This window comes from Triturus cristatus, chromosome 6 (genome assembly GCF_964204655.1).
Source record: "Triturus cristatus chromosome 6, aTriCri1.1, whole genome shotgun sequence".
Classification (NCBI taxonomy): Eukaryota; Metazoa; Chordata; class Amphibia; order Caudata; family Salamandridae; genus Triturus; species Triturus cristatus.
This window is the reverse complement of record NC_140589.1, coordinates 275,006,196-275,024,221: the sequence shown is the minus strand read 5'-3', so window position 1 is coordinate 275,024,221 and position 18,026 is coordinate 275,006,196. Positions and strand designations below refer to the sequence as shown.

Sequence of the window (18,026 nt, the reverse complement as noted above, 5' to 3'; positions counted from 1 at the left end):
TGAAGGGCTGTATCACAAAAGTGAGCATAGGAAGTGCTAACTTAAGTCACAGTCTCAATTGTGAACTGACTGGCTTTTTATAATGTTAGGGAACTGGAGCAATAGTATTTTTACCACCTTAAACAGTGGTTAATGATTATTTGTCTATGGATCTTTAAAGGAATGTGATGCTTTTGACTGGAACTGTAGCAGGATAGGTTGACATCTCTAAAGTAATTGCAGAGCACAACATAACACAACACGAAAAGCTGGCACACAGCAAAATAATAATGAGACAAGACAAGAAAACAGTAAAAAAAAAAAACTGTACCATAATACCCACTCAACAACACAATAACACAATTTAATAAAGCACCACAAATACACAATAGCATGAAAAACAACAAACACATCACTGCCACAACAAAATGCACCACAAAAAGTATTCAACAATATTGCTGCTATTTATTATGATCTACACAAACCTATTTACATAATACTGTGGTAAAAAAGTATTTCCACCAAGCACTGCCTTAATTTCCCACCAAAGATATACAATAGCGTTAGCCAAAAATGTTTTGTGATACATCCCGAAGTGATGCAACGAGTGTAAAGCTTGGCAGAAGCTGTTGGCGTTCTGACACATTTGAAACAAAAAGCATACCCTCACTTTCCCAACCAACTGTGAAAATCCCTCAACGTGAGATGTGGGCAAAGCAATGCGCACCCAGAAAAGCTCTTGAGATGCAATATCAGAAATAGGGGGTAGTCTGTCAAACCGAAACAACCAGCAAAATACACCCTCCTCCACAAAGTCTGCAAATCCTTCAAAATTAGTGGTTAGATGTGGTACTAGTTATACAGCTTGGCACATAAATGCCAAAGCAACATTGAGTTCCGTCATATTCTTAATGTCTTCAGAAATATTTCTATTCTCTATAAAAGTAAAATAAAATCTCCCAAAATCAGGAGTGAGATGAGGTTATTGTGGGTGCAAACATGAAGATACAGACAGCGTTCTGTCACACTCTTAATAACCCGCTAAATCTTCCCCTCTGTTCCACAAAGTGTAAAATACCCAAACATCAATTGTATCCAATCAAATGTGTAGAAACTTTCATTGATATCTAAAAACCCTAAAGGAGGTAAACTTGAAAGCTTTAAAAAAATGTTGAAAAGTATCACCACCACTACTCAAGCAGAAGAGCCTAATGTTCTGTAAAATGTAGATGAAAGAAAATATTTTCAAAAAAACATAGATAAAGGAAGTAAAATCTATTTGCAAAGCCCTTTCTAAAATGTTTTGTGACAAAATAACCCCCTTAGCTTCTTGAGTAACCACAATTACAAAAAATCCTTCCTTGAAGCTTCTACAAGACATTTAAGAAGCAGAGTCAGCAAAAACAGTGCTCATCTGAAGCCTAACAAATGAATGTATTGAAAATGTGGGTGGGTCTGTGTTCAGAGGGCTCAACGTAGCTAAGATTTCCTCAAATGTCCAGAAGTGCATCTTTTTCATCTGGCAAGGAAAGTGACCAAATGATCTTAAGGCCCAGACAATAAGGGATGAACTAAAACATCCCACAAAATATTTACCAGTATTTTATACCACAGTGCTGCTACACCTCAGCAGCACCACATTCTTGGATCACACTCTGTGAAACCAAGCACACAAGATATATCTGCTTTAGCTTTACAAAATATCCTGGGAGGGACAGCAGACTGGAGTTGTACTGAACAGTGGCACCTAAGTTCAAGTTTGTCCGCTATTCAAGTCAGGCCAGCTTTAGCGCTGTTAGCGCCCAGTGCAACAATTTGTTTTGATTCCCCCATGAACTCCTTCTTCACGGATTCCCTCACTACCACCATTCACCCGTGCTCCTCATCTCTCCAAAGCCCCTTTCTTACATGGATTTCATTTGTTTCAAAGCATTGTTGGGGTTGGCTTAACTTATAAGAATGTATTTCTACCCAAACTAATCCTTTTCAGCAACATTAGGAATTGATAAAGAAAGACTGAGGAAAAAACATAACATCCTAACGCATACTATGCAGTTTGCATGCAGCTCTTTGATGACAGTTCATATGTCACTGTGCTTTATTAGGATTATAACTTCAATCAATCAATCAATCAATCAAGGAATTTGTAAAGCGCACTACATACCCGTGAGGGTCTCAAGGCGCTGGGGGGGGGGGGCTCCTACTGATCAGAGCCAGGTCTTGAGAAGTCTTCTGAAGGCCAGTAGGTCTTGGCTCTGTCGTAGGTTGGTGGGGTGGGTGTTCCAGGTCTTGGCGGCGAGGTGGGAGAAGGATCTACCGCCGGCAGTCATTTTACAGATGCGGGGGACTGTGGCGAGGGCGCGGCTGGCTGAGTGGAGGCTGTGGGTGGGGATGTAGAAGCTGAGTCGTCTGTTGAGGTATGCTGGTCCGGCGTTGTGTAGGGCTTTGTGTGCGTGGGTGAGGAGTTTGAAGGTTATCCTCCTGTTGACGGGGAGCCAGTGTAGGTCTCTCAGGTGGGGGGTGATGTGGCTGCATCGGGGGATGTCGAGGATCAGTCATTCTGGATGCGTTGCAGCCGTCTCAGGAGCTTGGTTGTTGTTCCTGCGTAGAGGGCATTTCGGCCTGCTGGTGACGAGGACCTGGGTTACGTTTTTACTCGTTTCGGAGGGGATCCACTTGAAGATCCTGCAGAGCATTCGGATGTTGTTGAAGCAGGATGCGGAGACAGCATTGACCTGCTTGGTCATGGAGAGGGTGGAGTCGAGGATGACCCCCAGTTTGCGTGCGTGGTCGGTGGGTGCTGGAGCTGGTACCAGGGAGGTAGGCCACCAGGAGTCGTCCCAGGCTGAGGGGGTGGAGCCGAGGATGAGGACCTCCGTCTTGTCAGAGTTTAGCTTCAGCCTGCTGTCCTTCATCCATTCGGCGACTGCCTTCATTACCCTGTGGAGGCTGGGTTTGGCGGTGAGAGGGTCTTTGGTGAGGGAGATGATCAGCTAGGTGTCATCGGCGTAGGAGATAATGTTGAGGCTGTGCTGTCGGGCGACGTGGGCGAGTGGTGCCATGTAGATGTTGAACAACGTCGGGCTGAGTGAGGATCCTTGTGGTACGACGCAGATGATCTCGGTGGTCTTGGAGCGGAAGGGTGGGAGGCGGACGCTCTGGGTTCTGCTGAAGAGAAAGGATGTGGTCCAGGCCAGAGCCTTCTCTTGGATTCCGGCATTGTGGAGGCGTGCTCTTAGGGTGTGGTGGCAGACCATATCGAAGGCGGCTGATAGGTCCAGAAGGATGAGGGCAGCTGTTTCTCCTTTGTCCATCAGGGTCCTGATGTCGTCGGTGGCGGCAATGAGGGTGGTTTCGGTGCTGTGGTTGCTGCGGAAGCCGGGCTGGGATGGGTCCAGGATGTTTTTGTCTTCGAGGTATCGGGTCAGTTGTCTGATGACGATTTTCTTTGTGGGTTTTGCCGGGAACGGGAGCAGGGAGATAGGACGGAAGTTCTTGAGGTCCTTGGGGTCCGCCTTGGGTTTCTTGAGGAGGGCGTTGATCTCAGCATGCTTTCAGCTCTCCGGGACGGTTGCTGTCTCGAAGGAGATGTTGATCGCTTTCCGGAGATGGGGGCGATGACTGTGCTGGCTTTGTTGAAGACGTAGTGTGGGCATGGGTCAGATGGAGATCCGGAGTGAATGGAGTTGATGGTCTTGATGGTGTCTTCTTCGCTGACATTGGACCAGGAGATCAAGCGGCTGGTGCGGATGGTGGTCGTAGGGGTGGTGGGCTCGGCGGTGGTCGTGGGGTTCGTGGCGTTGAAGCTGTCGTGGATGTCAGCAATCTTGCGGTGGAAGAAGGTGGCCAGCGAGTCGCACAGGTCTTGAGATGGGGGAATGTCGTTGGTGTTGGAGCCGGGGTTGGAGAGTTATTTCACGATGCTGAAGAGCTCTTTGCTGTTGTGTGCATTGTTATCCAGGCAATCATTAAATGCGGTCCTCTTGGCGGTCCTGATGAGTTGGTGGTGTCTGCGGGTGGCGTTCTTGTGGGCTGTGTAGCTGTCTGGTGATCGTTTGCGGAGCCAGTTCTTCTCCAGTTTCCGACAGGTGTGCTTAGAGGCCTGGAGGTCTTCGGTGAACCATGTGGCTTTCTTGCTGGAGTGGTTGGTGGCGGGGGTTCTGAGTGGAGCGAGGGTGTCGACGCAGTCATTGATCCACTGTTTGAGGTTGAGGGCGGCGGTGTCGGGGTCGGTGGGGTCGGTGGGAGGTCTCAGGGCAAGGGTGGTGGTCCGCTGGTCTTCTGTGACCTTGCCCCAGTAGCGGCGTGGCATCTGTTGGGTGCGGTGGTGCGTGGTGGGTTTCCTGAAGGTGAAGTGGACGCATCTGTGGTCGGTCCAGTGGGGTTCGGTGGTGTGGTTGAAGTAGACGTGGGGGCTTGCGGAGAAGTTGGGGTCAAGCTTGTGTCCAGCGGCGTGGGTGGGTGTTGTTACGAGCTGTCTGAGGTTGGCAAGGTTGTTGATCAGGGCGGTGGAGTTGGCATCGTTGTTGTTTTCGAGGTGGAAGTTCAGGTACCCGAGGAGAATGTAGTCAGTGGAGGCGAGGACGTGGGTGCTGATGAAGTCGGCGATGGAGTCGCTGAACTGTGGTTGGGGTCCAGGCGGTCTGTAGACGAGGGTTCCTCTGAGGGTGGTGTTGGGGTCGGTGTGGATCTGAAAGTGCAGGTGCTCGGCGGTGTTGAGGGTGTCGTCGGTGTTGGTCGAGACTCTGATGGTGTTCTTGTGGACGATGGCGATTCCACCTCCCACTCCGTTGGTGCGGTCTCTGCGGAAGATCTTGTAGCCTTCTGGGATGGCTATGGCGATGTCTGGTGCTGAGGTGGTGTTCAGCCAGGTCTTCGTCAGGAAGGCGACGTCGGGGGTGGTTGAGTCGAGGAGGTCTCAGAGTTTGATGGCGTGTTTGCGAGTGGAGTGGGTGTTGAGGAGGATGCATCGGAGGTGGTTGGGTTCTTTGGTCGACGGTTTGGTGGGCTGGATGCTGGTGAAGCTGCATTTCTGGCAGGTGAAGGGCCCTTGGGTGCGCTTCGGGGTGGCCCAGTAGCAGGTGTGTTCTCGTCCTGGGTTGAGTGCATGGAGGGTGCTGGCGTTGTAGTGCAGTCGGGTGTCGTGGCGTCTCTGGGGTCCAGGGGTTCTGGCGCTGGGCGCGGTCCAGGTGTGGACGGGTGCAGACAGGCTTGCTGAACTGTCAGTAGCAAAAGGATCTCTGTGACAAAAGCAGTAACCCGCTGAGCTAACCACATAAAATACAGCTCTATGATCTGCATGATACACCTTCTTTCTCCACTGTTATATGATGAGTCAGAACTACAACTAGATAAAACTCTGATCTCTCTCTCCGGCAGGCAAATTAATCACAACAGTTATCTTCACATTTTTTATTGATAACTCAAAACTGAGGGACACACAAGCAATTCTGCAGGAGGTGCATTTAAACCCATAAGATATTTCGAAACGCAGTGCCCCCATGGTAAGAGCCAGGTGCCGCTGCACTGGTCGCACTAACCAAAAGCTAGCCCTGATTCAAATATACCCTTAACATAAACCACAAAAGTGCCTCTTCCCCCAATATATAGAGTGACCTACAAACAGAGATCTCATTTGGCTGGCAGTCAAACCACCTACCTTGAACTCATTCAAAATCGAAATAATCCACATTCTTATCACTTCAATACTCCTTCTCTAATCCACATCCTCCCGATAATCTACCAATCACATAACCTCAATCTTGACTAACTGTAACATCCTCCTTATTGTGAGTCCACACCTCTATTATTTTGTCCCATTTGACAAGATATTAAAATTCCTAGAACCATTCCTACCTCCAACTACAGTCACCAAGCAGGCTACTGAGCCTGCTCTTCAAATCTGTGAGCAGATGCTTGTCAATCTACCTCTCCTCAACTTTCACGAATATGTTTACTTGTGTTTTTTATGGTGAGAATGCCCATATGAAATGTGTATGGAAACTCACTAGTGGACAATCTGCCACACTATCACAGTATCCATGTAGTAAGTGTGAGCTTGCAGTTGGTTAAAACTCTAGAGGTGCTAATTGTGTAGATCATGAACAAAGAATTCTGACTCCAAATTCAAGTTTTTGTTTTTTAATTTAAATGTATTTGTTCAATCAATCAATCAGGATTCTTATAGAGCGCGGTTAATCACCAGTTAGGGTCTGAAGGCGCTGGAGAGTGGCGGAGGGGAGGGAGGGTCCGGGGGAGGGGGCTTCTGCAGTTCCGTCAAAGAGCCAGGTCTTGTCAAACATTTTGTGAATCATGCACTCAAGAATTCTGACAATAGTCCCAGTATTTCTACAGTTTGCCTTACAAGTGTTTAATTTAATTATACTACGCATAATTAAGTAACTACAAACGCGTTGCTCTGGAAATCTCTCTATTAACATCTCCCCTCATCCCAAGCTGTCACATTTCTTTCCACCAACATTTTAACCAACACAGTTGCCAAATATGACCTCGATCTGAAGCAGTGAAAAGAGTTGAACTCAGCCAATGTACAGATGTGCGCACTTCATGGAAACATCATTTCCATCCAAGGCATGCACTGTATGTTTCCTTTCAAGTCCATAAATCCAACATATGGGCAATGGGAAAGGACTTTGAAAGGGCATTACTCCCGCATTACAGCAGCGTTTATTGTTTAATCCTATGTGACAATGTATCTTTGGTCCATATCGATGGCATGTGTGATAGCGTCTTGTTAGGCCAGCTCCAGCTGTTGCTGTCCAAACACTCGAAGTAGAAAGAAACTTACAGTAAATGACTTGGTATTGCATTCTATCTGTAAAATAACTGCAGATTGATTAGGTGAACTTGAAATGTTGTATTTACACTTAGAACATGCTCTGTAACAGAACGCGTTTCCACATTATGCACGTCATAACAGTCAGGGGAAACGGGATGGCTTTCTAAAAACCTGTTTTTGACAGGCTCCACTCACTTAATATTTGCATGTAAAATTAAAGCACGATTTACTTAACTAGTCATACTATGGGCCTGTAGTTGTGCAAGTTCATGAAATGTCTTTCGTTTGTGTAATTGGAACTATAGACTAGCTAGGTGTGAAAGTGGTTTGAAGTTATGTCAAAACAATAGCACAGTTAAGCCCCCATCCAAAATTACCGTGTCACAGCGGGATTCCAGTCCGCAAGGCTTTCCTGATAATTTTGAAATGACCTAACAAATACCATACTTGATTCCCTGGGTAATTCCCAATATATGGCTCATTAGAACCTGGAAATTCCACGAAATTTCAGCTAGTCAAATATCCAGTAGGAATATCAGGTATTTTGGCATTACTTCAAATTCCCTGTTCAGCCGAAACATAGTTAAGTGTCTGATAACAGCCTTAGGGGCATATCAGCAACAACCGGCGATAATTATCGCTCAGCGCTCTTAGCGTGAGGATAATTATCGCCGGGTAACGTGGATTTTTATCGCTAGCGCTAACTGCCTAACGTGAGATTATCGCTGGAAACCCAGTGATAATCTCACGTAGTGTGGCGTTAGCTTGCTGATAGGGACTCACAAACTTAGCCATGATATCCACCTTCCATAGGATATCATGGCTAAGTCAGTCCTGAAGCAGGCGTAAGGAAAGTAGCGATAACAGGGGTTAGCGCTACTTTTCCTGCCGCTATGCTTCATAGCGTGGGGCTTGATGATAGGAGAAATGTCGCATTTCTCCTGTCATGTTAGGTCAGGAACGCCCACTTTGCATCTCATTAGAGGTTTCACGCGTTAGCGTGGCCTTGCTAATTAGGCGAAAAAATTATCGCTGCTTTTCAGCCGAAAACGGCCGCATAAGCGGCGATAATTTTTTATCGCCGGCTTGTAAATATGCCCCTTAGTGTCAACGGACATTGAACGGCAATATAGTCACTTAACGGCAAACGTCTTATAAACTAAGGCCCTTACCCTCATCCACCCCTCCTTGCTGAATCGCTCCACTTTCCCCATGAATCGCGAAACTCCCCTCCATAACTAAAAAATATCTGGGTCCTTTTTGGTCGATCTTTGAACATGAAAGCCTATGTTTATGAACCTGTTTCTGCAACACTATCCCTTTTATTAAATATACCCTAGATATATTGGTATCACCCACAAGTCAATGCATGGAACAGTACCCCTCTTCATCAGGAATGAAATCACCAAACACAATCAACAAAGGAACCTCCACTGTAGAGTGGCACCTCGCCTTAAAATCCAACGTACAAGAAAAAAACGTGGGTGGCAACATCCTTCTCTGTTCAAGCTGCCAAACTATGGAACTCTTTACCCCCCCAAGATAAAGTGCTTCAATGCCTCGTCAGGGGTATTAAGTGCTATATAAATGCAATTACAATACAACAATACTCAGATATCCCATTCAGCACAGCCAAAACATAATTCAACTTGTTAGAAATTGGGTTACTAGTGAGGAGGGTAAAACCATACTTAAGCAGCAACCACAATCCTTGTCAGGGTGAAGTCACAAGCAAACCCCAAATTAAAATGTGCTTAACCCTCTGGTAGCTTGGCACAGAGCAGTCAGGCTTAACTTAAAGGCAATGTGTGAAGTATGTATACAGCACTTCAAGAAGTCACAAAGCGAAAACACAACACAAGGAAATTCCCACAACAAATTGGAAATTTAATATATAATCTGACACCAAAATGCCAAAAATCCAATCAGTAGAACTGAAGTTATGATTTTTTAAAGATTTCATCGAAAATAGCACTAAAACGCCCAAAGTGGCAATTGCGGCTATCTCGTCATGCGAGACAAATAGAAAGTCACAAGTTCAGGCCAACTGCAATGGAGTGTGGGTCGAATACAAGGACCAGGTTAGTCCTGCTGAAAATGTTACCTTCTCAATCCAGTGCCAAGTGTTCCGTTCCAGTGGAAGGGGCAGCGAGGAGCAGGGAGAGTGCTGCAGGTATCTGTCGAAGTGCGCAAAGAGTTTGCAAACAGTTGTTTGTGCAGCGCAAAGATCCTGTTGCAGACGGTCGGGGTGGAGCTTTGCATTGGCAGTCACTTGTGGCAGTTGTTGCAATAGCATGACAAGTTATTTATCTGGATTTTCGCATTGGTGAAGGGCATGGACAACAAGCTTTTGGTGCCAATGGGCTAGTTCTTGTTCACAAAGAACCCAAAAACTTCAGGGGAGCTCAACTGAGTCCCCACAAGGGTCCACAAATGAGGGGCACTATTTCGTGGTCAGGAACTCACCTCAGTAGAAGCCAGCAGCGCTCAGGCAGGTCCAGTTGCTGGACCAAGTGCAGGTCCATGCCACAGGTCAGCTAGTCAGCTGGGCAGTTGCAGGGAGCCTCTGGAGCTTGTTATGTGCCTGTAGCCCAGACCAGGAAGCCAGCTGGCTGACCCTTGGAGTCACTTCAGATTGGGAGAAGGGGTGAAGGTCCAATCTTCCTTCTAAGCAAGCATGGCAGCAGAGCAGCAGAGTAGCGTCAGCAGAGTGGCAGTCCTTTTGGCAGCAAAGCAGCACAGCAGTCCTCCTCTCTAGTGCCAACAGGTCCAGAGGTGTACTGAAGAGTTGGTGATTGAGGTCCAACATTTATACCTGGTGCCTCCTTTGAAGTGGGAGAAGCTTCTAGAGGTTTCCCTTGAAGTGCACACGTTTCCTGGCTCCCCTGCCCTGGCTCCAGACAAACTACAGGGGGTTTGCTGATGGCTGCCAATGGATGCCCTACAGAATATGCCATTCCACCAGGAGCTTCTGTTGGGTAACTGGTGATCCACAGTTAGTAGGGTTATGAATGGGAGGCCCTTAAGGTGGTCCTATAGGGAGAGCTGGGAGGATACCCAAAGTAAGGAGGCTGATGATCCAACATGGGGGAAGCTGTTATGGCCCTTAGAAGATGGTTGGGGCACATGTGGGTTAGGCTCGACAAATTCATGCATCAGGAATATAGACAGTGACTGCACAGGGAGGGGATAAACCCATTTAGTTACTAGCACTGCTTCTTAAGCATGAGATGGAGAGGCCCCCTATTGTGGCTCTTCAAAGGCATGCTAGCTACAGCTCAAAGTTTTATCAACAACACACTGAGGGAACATTTGCATGACCTGTATGGGGGGCTGAGGAAGAGATTACTGTGCTAGACAGATACTTGGATGGTCTTGTACTAACAGTTATTCCTCCTGCCCTGAGAGAGGAGCGCAAGGTGAATATTACATTGGAGGAAATACGGGAGGCAATGTCCAAAATGAACAGGTGGGTAGGCACCAAAAGGTGATGGGTTCCCGGCGGAATTCTATCAGGTATTCACCGTGCAGCTGGTGGAGCCACTACTCGAGGTCCTTTGAGAATCTTGGGTTGCGGGGATGCTGGCCTCAGGGAGGGGTTAATCTGTATGGTTCTGAAGCCGGGGGAGACGCAATGAGTCCGGACACTTACAGATCCCTCACCATGCTCAACATGGACACAAATTTGCTGTGCAACGTTCTCGCAGAATGATGGCCGGGCGCGGTGACTGGGTTAGTACACAGAGACCAGTGCAGTTTTATGCCCAGGCACAGCACATCCCTTTACCTACGTCAGCTTGTGCACGTTTGACACTCAGGGGACAAGAGGGTGAAGACCTAACAATAGCATTGGTGGATATCACCAAAGAATTTTATATGCTGAAATAATCTCCAACGGGTTCTCCTGAAGATGGGTTTTGGCCCTCAGATCTGCAGGTGGGTGGGCCTCATCTACACAGCTCCCAGAGCTAGGGTGCGGAGTGGTGCCCTGGTTTCAGATGAGTGGAAGGTGAGGCAGGGTACTCGACAGGGCTTCCCGCTTTTGCCTCTCCTCTTTGTCTTGTTGTTGGAGCCCCTTGCAGCTAAGCTGCATAATGTAATGGAGGGCGTTGGCATGGTGGGGGGAACTCCACTCACCTTATCTCTTTGTACTCCGACAATGTGCTACTCTACCTCCAACGGCCTGTGGAAGCAGTGCCGACATTATTGACACATCTGGAGGAATTCAGAGGAGTGGAGGGCCTGTGCATCAATAAAAGAAAGTCCCTGATGTTCCCGCTGGGGGCCTTGCGGAGGACTGCCCACCTGAGGGAGAGCTTGCTCTGCTGGGACTGAACTGGGAGACTGGAGTCTTTCACTAACTTGGTGTTATGGTTGGTCACATGCTAAGTAGCCAGCAATAATACTGCATTAACCAGATAATTAGTGGGTTGACTCATTCTGTACGGTTTTGGAACACAGTACCACTGTCAATGGGAGGAAGATCAGCGGTAGCAAAGATGGTTTTTCTTCCTCAATGTCTCTAAGTAGTCCAGAATGCACTTTTGACATTGCCGTGCAGTTTTTTTAAGACCCTCAACAGACTCCTGATATCACTAGTTTGGGCCAGAAGGAGGAGTCGGGTGGCACTACCACTCCTCAAGTGAGACGTGCTGGAAGGAGGTATTGGCCTAACGGACTTGGAGCTTTATTATTATGCGTCTAAATTGCAGCACGCAACGCTGTGGACAGATTGAGACTATAACTGGGAGAAGAGATTGCTCTGTGGGACTCACAACAACCACTCGCTGATGGGTCTGTTGATGCCTGCCTCATGCACACACAGGATCTGCCCTAATTAATCGAACAAGTTGCACAGATGTAGGAGTGAGCAGTTACTATGATCTTGAAGCTGCGTCCTTCTTGTTATATGGACGTTGTCACCAATTAGCTTTATTAACAAATCCATGTTGTTGGCTTGATGGAGAGAGGGGGGTGTGAGACTCTTGGTGACCTCTACCAGAATGCCCGGTTTCTCACATTTATAGAAGCACGGGCGCATTAGTGGAGACAGGCAGACAATTCTTGCAGGATGCCAAAGTATCAATCACATCACAGGAGATATTGACTGACTTCTCACACATTCCAAAGCAACAGAAACCCTCCAATTACTATTGACAGCTGGGTCAGCAAGACACATGGTGACACATCTATGCAAGGCACTCAAGTTAGATAGGGTTGTGGTAGAGCTGGTGTTCCGATGAGTGTGGGGGGAGGAACTGGACATGTCCTTATCAGATACTGAATGGGAACAGACTTGTGAGCTGGTGAAGAGAGTCTCGTGCAATGCCAGAGTTTAACTGACACACTTTAACTTTGTGCACTGCACGTACCTCACGCCTATAAAACTCAGTTGCATTTATGTAGGCAGGAGCGCTGACTGCCCTATATTTCGGGGGTGCCTTCTTTCTGCACATGGCCAGGAAATGGGAATGTCTTAAAGTTAGAGTGTGCTGGGTGGCAGTGATTGCACGGGTGAGGGAGGTAAAGAGGCTGGTGATCGAGGAATCCCCTCATGTGTGCTTGCTTGATGTAGTGAGGCAGACCAGGGGTAGGAAAATGCACTGGACATTCCTGCAGCTCGTGCTTGTGTTTGCAAAGAGGAGAGTAGCTATAGAGTGGTTTGAAGATGTTGCTCAATGGGGGCTAGCAGAGAAGGTATATATGAAACTTAACCATCGGTATGACAAACTGCAGGAGGATTTGGAGGTTTGGGCTGTAAAGCTGGAGGGAATTTACTGGTGGTGAGGGACAGGGGTTGCTAACAGGGATTGCATACACAGGACACAGAACACAGTACCACGCAAGACAGGGGGTCAGAAAATGCCAGGGGGAACCACCTATACTGGGGTCGGGCGGATGGGTAGATAGTCAACCCAGAACAAATACATCAAGTTCCAGAACCTAAGCATGATGGTTCACCATGGATTGAAGGAACTAGGGTTGGAATCCCTTGTCACTAACAGGTTAGAATGCTGTGTATCTACACTTTTAATTTACCACTGTTTTATGTTGTTTTTCAGTATTCTTTGTTTATTGTAATAATTGTATTCTCTACTTGAGTACTATTACAGCTGTATTAAGCATGGTGTATGTTGTCAACCTGATTTGGGGCCTGATATATATGTTTATATGTGTGTAAATGCCAATTAAAAAAGTATTTTAAAAAACTGCAGGGCATATGCAATTATTTGTGTGAAGGCAGGACACACTCTATTCATGTGTAATTGAAACTGTACCATATTCTGCCCTCCCATCCTGCCAGAGAAAGCCCATGGCGGCACACCTAAGCTCTCAATTATGTGTTTACTGTCTACGAGGAATACACAAAGACCAACTGCCAACTACATCGAGTCATGTAACCCAGAGACAGGCTGTAAGCACTAAGGGGCTTATTTATGAGAGGGTTGTATCACATTTGCATCACGCAATATGGTACATGTGAGACGCAAACCTCTAGGTCAGATTTTTTTAAGCCACGCATAGTGGCTTTGAATGGCTTGAAATATCTGGGGAACTTGTAAACCTGGGGATGCGCCAAAATCTTACACCTTCCCAGGGGAGGCGTAACGAGGAGAAATGTCTCTATTTCTCCTAATTTCTTCCTCTTTCTATGTGTGCTGCATTCTCTAGCACACATAGAAAAGGGAAAATGTCTCCCAGAATTGCTTTTGTGCAGGAAGGTAGCCTTTCCTGCATAATAACAATCCTGCATGCTACACAGGCACCTTTGCACCATGGTGCAAGTGTGCATGCATTGGTGCCAGGCTGCCAAAAGGGTACCAGCGTAAGGAAAAGGACAGGTGCCAGAGCAAGGGAAAGGACAAGAATGTGCTGTATTGCCTTAAATACATCACATTCCTGCCCTTTTTCTGTCATGCACAGCAGCAAGGTGACTTTTGCGCTTTTGTGACTTTCCCATAAATTAGTCCCTAAATGGCCAAGGCTGCCAAAGGGTTGCCTTCAGGGTTTGCACTGGTAGTAATCAACCTTTTTCGAGAGCCCTATCAGTGTGCCTCCTGGCGGCTTATTCACCTTTGTGCTCACTTCCATAATAGAGGCAAAGAGATTCTCTTATTTACATGGGGCTATGACCCCATGAAAATGAGGAATGCCCTTTCATGATAGAACTGGCGTCACATGTGTGCCAGTGCTATCAGTATTACAGAAGTGGACACACAAGCGTCTGCGGCCCCTTCTGTAATGCAAAGTGCCCCGGGGGAACACAAAGTGAGCGCACATGCCCTTTGCACCCCAGGTCATTTTCTGTAATACGGCCCCATGGGGCAATATAGAAAAATATGCAGTTTTCCAAACCATGGTTTCTCTTAGCTCATAGTCCTGCAAAACTGGCTCAAAAAACACTTGGCCATCAACATTTCTGACATTTTTCCATGTTAGTTTTGACAAAATTGATTTTCTCAAATGCCCTTTCCACAGAGGACATTTTTGTCTCTGTCCAAATGTGTAGTTCCCTTGTGAGCAGTACATGGCAAATATCATGCCAGTGGTTATGAGGTGTCATGTCTTGGTACTGAGCTGATATGAACAGTGTGACCTATTGAGCCTGAGCAGTACTATAAAGAAACAATATAATTACTCTAAACAAATTGTCCTGTCCTTGGTAGTTATGTGCATGCACAATGCTCAGGGTATGCTTTTTGACCAGTTATGCACAGACACAATGCTGTTATTTCCATGGAAGTGTCTTTAGAAGTACTTTGCATATCATGCTAGTATCTGCACAGAAGTCTCCTTTGAAGTACTTTGGAGGTGTCATGGCAGTATCTGCAGGGTAGAGTCCTTGGAAGTACTTTGGAGATTCCAGGCTGGTATCTGCAGTGTAGTCTCCGTAGAAGTACTTTAGAGATTCCATGCTGGTGTCTGCAGGGTAGTCTCCTAAGAAGTACTTTGGAGATGCCAGGCTGCTATCTGCAGGGTAGTGTCCTTTGGAGTACTTTGGAGATGCCAGGCTGGTATCTGCAGTGTAGTCTCCTTAAAAGTACTTTGGAGATGCCATGCTGGTATCTGCAGGGTGGTGTACTTGGAAGTACTTTGGATATGCCATGCTGGTTTTTGCAGGGTGGTGTACTTGGAAGTACTTTGGAGATGCCATGCTGGTATATGCAGGGTAGTCTCCTTAGAAGTACTTTGGCGATGCCAGGCTGTTTTCTGCCGGATAGTCTCTTTAGAAGTACTTTGGTGATGCCAGGCTGGTAACTGTAGGGTAGGCTCCTTAGAAGTACTTTGGATAAGCCAGGCTGGTATCTGCAGGGTAGTCTCCTGAGAAGTACTTTGGAGATGCCAGGCTGGTATCTGCAGGGTAGACTCCTAGGAAGTACTTTGGAGATGCCATGATGGTATCTTCACGGTAGTCTCCTTATAGGTAGTTTGGCGATGCCAGGCTGGTATCTGCAGGGTAGTCTCCTTAGAAGTACTATGGAGATGCCAGGCTGGTATCTGCAGGGTAGTCTCCTTAGAAGTACTTTGGAGATGCCAGGCTGGTATCTGCTAGGTAGTCTCCTTAGAAGTACTTTGGAGATGCCAGGCTGGTATCTGTAGGGTAGGCTCCTTAAAAGTACTTTGGATAAGCCATGCTGGTATTTTCAGGGTGGTGTCCTTGGAAGTACTTTGCAGATGCCAGGCTGGTATCTGCAGTGTAGTCTCCTTAGACGTACTTTGGAAATGTCAGGCTGGTATCTGCAGAGTAATCTCCTTAGAAGTACTTTGGAGATGCCAGGCTGGTATCTGCACTGTAGACTCCTTGGAAGTACTTTGGAGATGCCATGATGGTATCTGCAGAGTAGTCTCCTTATAGGTACTTTGGCGATGCCAGGCTGGTATCTGCAGGGTAGTCTCCTTAGAAGTACTATGGAGATGCCAGGCTGGTATCTGCAGGATAGTCTCCTTAAAAGTACTTTGGAGATGCCAGGCTGGTATCTGCAGGGTAGTCTCCTTAGAAGTACTTTGGAGATGCCAGGCTTGTATCTGCAGGGTAGTGTCCTTAGAAGTACTTTGTAGATGTCAGGCTGGTATCTGCACTGTAGTGTCCCTGAAAATAATTTGGAGATGTCATGATGGTCTCTGCAGTGTAGTCTCCTTAGAAGTACTTTGGAGATGCCAGGCTGGTATCTGCAGTGTAGTCTCCGTAGAAGTACTTTAGAGATTCCATGCTGGTATCTGCAGGGTAGTCTCCTAAGAAGTACTTTGGAGATGCCAGGCTGCTATCTGCAGGGTAGTGTCCTTTGGAGTACTTTGGAGATGCCAGGCTGGTATCTGCAGTGTAGTCTCCTTAAAAGTACTTTGGAGATGCCATGCTGGTATCTGCAGGGTGGTGTACTTGGAAGTACTTTGGATATGCCATGCTGGTTTTTGCAGGGTGGTGTACTTGGAAGTACTTTGGAGATGCCATGCTGGTATATGCAGGGTAGTCTCCTTAGAAGTACTTTGGCGATGCCTGGCTGTTTTCTGCCGGATAGTCTCTTTAGAAGTACTTTGGTGATGCCAGGCTGGTAACTGTAGGGTAGGCTCCTTAGAAGTACTTTGGATAAGCCAGGCTGGTATCTGCAGGGTAGTCTCCTGAGAAGTACTTTGGAGATGCCAGGCTGGTATCTGCAGGGTAGTCTCCTTAGAAGTACTTTGGAGATGCCAGGCTGGTATCTGCAGTGTAGACTCCTAGGAAGTACTTTGAAGATGCCAGGCTGGTATCTGCAGTGTAGTCTCCTTAGAAGTACTTTGGAGATGCCAGGCTGGTATCTACAGTGTAGTCTCATTAGAAGTACTTTAGAGATGCCAGGCTGGTATCTGCAGGGTAGTCTCCATAAAAGTACTTTGGAGACGCCAGGCTGGTATCTGCAGAGTAGTCTCCTTAGAAGTAATTTGGTGATGCCAGGCTGGTATCTGCAGGGTAGTTTCCTTAGAAGTATTTTGGCGATGCCAGGCTGGTATCTGCAGGGTAGTCTCAGTAGAAGTACTTTGGTGATGCCAGGCTGGTATCTGCAGGGTAGTTTCCTTAGAAGTATTTTGGTGATGCCAGACTGGTATCTGCAGTGTAGTCTCCTTAGAAGTACTTTGGAGATGCCAGGCTGGTATCTGCAGGGTAGTCTCCTTAGAAGTATTTTGGTGATGCCAGGCTGGTATCTGCAGGTTAGCCTCCTTAGGAGTACTTTGGAGATGCCAGGCTTGTATCTGTAGAGCAGTGCCCTTGGAAGTTATCACATATAACCTTTGCTTCATTCTGAGCAGACTGTTGATGAGGAACATAAGTACATAAGTAAGGCTCTTTGTAGGAAATCTGCCAATCATAGTTAGGGTAATCACACCTATTAAGTAATAAGGGATAGCCACTGACACTTTAGCAGTCCATGGGAAAAGAGAATACAGAGAGTCTATCTCGATGTAGCTCAGGGAAGTTAAAAAAGAGAGGAGAAAGTAGGACCGATGCCTGGTGCTACGGGCTAGAGGTAAATTAAGCATCATTGGCATTGCAGGAAAGAATAAAAAAATACTGTGAGAGGGTAAAGCAGTGACCCAGGTAATGCAGTATCTAATCCTGGCACTGTGAGGAAGAGAGAGGTGAAGTAGACAATGATAGTTTTAGCGGAACTGAAGGGAAGTCAAATAAAGCGGGCATGCTGGCTCAGTGAGTGAAGTGGTTTCGGCTGACATCTGAATGTACCCCAAAGTTCAAGGATTTCTACCCTGCAGTGCTCACTCAGATGTAGATATGGTGAGCTTGATTGGGTAAATACCATTAAAAAGGGGGTAATAGAACCACTTGCTTTTTTTCATGTTATTGATTTCAACCATGTGAACTGACACACAATATGCATGTGTAAAAAAGGTGTGGTTATTATAAAAAATAATAACGTACTAGAAGCAAAAATATTTAATTCTTGCCATGTGTGAAATAGTGGTAAGTGGTGGAAGAAAGGCATGGAAGAGGAAGAAGTGTTCATGGCAGCAAGTAAGAGAATAAAACAAGAGGCATGATGTGTCCAAGAAAAGATGGTGTGGGCAGAGTGCAGGAATGAATTACTCTCTGCACTGCTGAAACACCATACAATAAATGCCACAACACTGAAAATTATTTCTGGCTAAAATGAGCACAATATAAACAAGCAAGGCTTGGGTCCTTAAGTGCCTGGACTGGACCACTATACTAATTGAAAACAAACGAAGTGTCCTGGAAGACTATTGACCATGAGTT

The 18,026-nt window shown here is 46.7% G+C and overlaps 1 long non-coding RNA gene across 1 annotated transcript in view; it reads right to left on the bottom strand.

Moving 5' to 3' along the window:
* The window catches only part of LOC146816757 (uncharacterized), a 184,997-nt gene that overhangs the window by 165,826 nt on the left and 1,145 nt on the right, over positions 1-18,026 (bottom strand). The gene's annotated exons all lie outside the window — the stretch shown is intronic.